Source organism: Dioscorea cayenensis, chromosome 6, assembly GCF_009730915.1.
Source record: "Dioscorea cayenensis subsp. rotundata cultivar TDr96_F1 chromosome 6, TDr96_F1_v2_PseudoChromosome.rev07_lg8_w22 25.fasta, whole genome shotgun sequence".
In the NCBI taxonomy this organism is placed as follows: domain Eukaryota; kingdom Viridiplantae; phylum Streptophyta; class Magnoliopsida; order Dioscoreales; family Dioscoreaceae; genus Dioscorea; species Dioscorea cayenensis.
In genome coordinates this window covers 2602305-2605670 of record NC_052476.1, presented here as the reverse complement: position 1 = coordinate 2605670, position 3366 = coordinate 2602305, and the positions used below count along the sequence as shown (strand labels likewise).

The window sequence follows — 3366 nt, the reverse complement described above, 5'->3', positions numbered from 1 at the left end:
GTAATTGTTTAGTAATTTGCAGTGCAATGTTCTCAAAAAAACATCATCCAGATTGCAGTTATATTTGGTTAAAAGAAAAAGGAAAATTTTACTGAATGTATATCATGTAAATGATCTTCCAATGAACTTCAATTGTTCATAAAGAGCATCATCTTCTTGTTTCCCCACTTCAATTTCTATATTCTGCTTTATCTAAACTGTCAAAATGATTAATCAAACAAGTATCAAATTAGTAGAACGTAATCGAAACACCAGGAAAAATACACAAAAGACTAGTTATGAATCTTGAGATGCTTGTTGAGTTGATTTTTCGTACCGATACTGCAAGATAAGCACTGCAATTGCCAGTGCGAGCAGCAGAAGGATGCTCGGCTTTTTTGTCGATGAACTACCTGAGATGGAATTTTCAAACATGAATCAAACACAACAAGAGATTAAAGCCTCACATGCAAAGAATTTTATTTCTGCAATGTCGAATGCAGGAAGAAAAAAGTGTAATATGTGCAAGTTGGAGCATGAAAATTCTGAATGGTTTCGGAAAAGAAACCAGAAGATGAACATGTACAGACCTAATAGAAGGTATTTGTTTTTGATGTTCCATTCAAAATCCCAGTGCATTCTATCATTCTTGAGTGTCCAATAGGACCAACCGAAAGATGCACCATTGTAAACCTCTAACTGAGCATTCCCAAATATTTGATAATCAAATTGTGAAGCATTCGACACGTTCCACTCGTTCACCCATTCTCCTGCATGAATATGATCTGCAACTTGTCAGCTAAGCAGTCCTTGAATTGTTCATATTCTGGAAATGAAATCGATGGCATTCAAATGAACCGGAAATTCTCACCTATGAAGGTAAGCGGTCCATTTGCACTGTTTAGTGCTTGCAACTGCGGTTGTCTGCTGTTGTATATGAAGTTAACATTATCTATGGCCCTCAAACTGGTAAAATATGGATCGAAAAGATTATAGTAGTGCAAGTCAACAACAACATTGTGGTCACCGATGTCCGCTTTATATAGCTCAATTGGATCGGCATTGCCGATTCTTTGGCATACTATAACATATGCTGTTGAAGAGTAAGTCCGAACAACATCATAACCTCTCTTGTAGTACGAAACTAAAACATCTAATGGAACGCCAGCTGCAGAAGGCTCATTCAAAAGCTCAATCCCCAAGAGAGCAGGATGCTTTGCGTACCTACAATTAGGAAATAAAATGTTTGCCGGTGAGATCTTAGACAATGTCTCAAGGTCATATATTGATATGATAATTTCGGAATACCTTACACACAGGAAGTCTATGACATCCAAACTCTCTGAGATGTATTCCGGTGACAATGCCCAATCCACAGATCCGTCTTTGCTCGCACTATGTTCCATTCCATTCTGAGAACCCGGAGCTGCATGGAGATCAATGATGCATTTAATGTTATTTGCCCTGCAATTCAAAGTAGAAGCAGTAATATTATTCCTGACTAATGAATTCCAATGAATCTTGCTGGTGATTGTCGATTCTCGAATCAGAGACTAGTTCAGAAACAAGACCTACTTTGCCCAAGTGAATGCTTTGTCTAGAGCAGCCAAGGATCCCCCGACAAAAGGCGGAGGTGGATTAGGATCTTGTGCAATCCACCATCCAACAGGAATTCTCACCGTATTTATACCATGACGAGACAAGAAAGTAAAATCATCAGCTGTAACAAAGCTGTTCTGGTGTCTCTGTACATTAGAAGAAAAATAATGGACAATGTTATGTGAAACATGAAGTGAAACAAACCACAGAAAAATAATTGGGTTTACTGAAGTTACAGATAAGGACTTACTGTAAGAACCTCTTTGGCTTTACTATGCCATATCCACTTGCAAGCTGGTAATCTCCATGCAAGTTGTTTTCAACTATAGACATTTGGAATGTTGCTGCATTAGCATCCCAGCCAGGGACACCAAGATAATCAGCTGAGAGTTGATTTTCTGCATTGGCCCTAGATGAATATCAACATAGCAATCTCAATTGGAATCTTAGTTTATTATCAATGAATCCACTCGACTAGAATTCAATGTCCATTAGTAATTTAGCATCACCTGCACATAAGATCCACCCAAAGTTTTAATGTGAACCATGCCATCATTCCTTTCAATATACAATGTTTCACTGCTCGATGCTGAATCTGCAGTAGCCGTGAGTAAATTCCCTGTACCGCTCAACGTTAAAAATTGCCCTCCAAATGTTCGGAATTGAAACTTAGTATCTGAAACTCTCCATAGCTACTATTACCAGACCATAGCCAGAATCAGTATAATCTCTAATGAAAATCCAGCATGATATGACTCAAAAATTATGTGAAACAAACAGCATGACAATCTTAACATAAGATCATGCTACATTGTCTGAAAAACCATAGAGTAAATGCAGAACAAACCAAAACAAAGCAGCCTCAGAAGCATTTCATCAAACACCTAATAATCTCTAATGAAAATTCAACATGATATAACTAAAAAATTAAGTGAAACAAAAGGCATAACAATCTTAATATAAGATCAGGCTACATTGTCTGAAAAGCCATAGAGTAAAAGCAGAACAAACCAAAACAAAGCAGTCTAAGAAGCATTTCATCAAACACCAATGATGCAAGTAGAATTATAGAAAACAAGCCATAACCTTGAAGGTTTCCCACAAAGAAGCAATATCTCTGTCCACAGTGACATTCATCCCTCCCCCATTCTCAGCACTCACATACTTCCCCAATGTCACTGACCTCAGCTGCACCTTGGTTCCATCCTACACTCAATCAAACATGTCAATTCAATCAATCAAACAAAGCATGTAAAAAAAAGAAAAAAAACTCAAACCAACAACAATGGTATATTGAGAATCTCACAAGCATATCCCCATTAGAAATCCCATCAAACAGAGAAGGCTTAATCCATCCCTCCACCACCAACCAACCTCCCAAGTTCACACCTTTCACCTTGGAAAACCCATCCACTGACCAAAAACAATGATCAAACAATCAAACCACTCAAAATTCTTCACAAATAACATGAAAAAAAGAGATTACCTGAAGAATGTGGCAGTGAAAAGAGAACCCAAAAGAGAACCAAAAATTGCAACTTGATTTGGCTGGAAGAAGCCATTCACAGATGAGATCAAAACTGGAAATAAAAAAAGGCTTTAAAAAGCAAAAATTTTCAAGTGAGAATCAATCTTTTATACCTTCCTTACCAGCAAGTTTATCCCAGGTTTACTTCAGTAAGCATTCATAATTAATCCATCAAAATTTCCACATTGAAATCAAGATTGCAAACAGAGACACATCAGAGAAAAATACTCTTTTTCTTGTTTTATTTACATTTATTTATT

The 3366-nt window shown here is 37.0% G+C and overlaps 1 pseudogene; it reads right to left on the bottom strand.

Annotated features, from left to right (window-relative positions):
* Positions 1-205: 205 nt before the first annotated feature.
* On the bottom strand, positions 206-3352 carry LOC120262964 (annotated as a pseudogene).
* Positions 3353-3366: the final 14 nt, after the last annotated feature.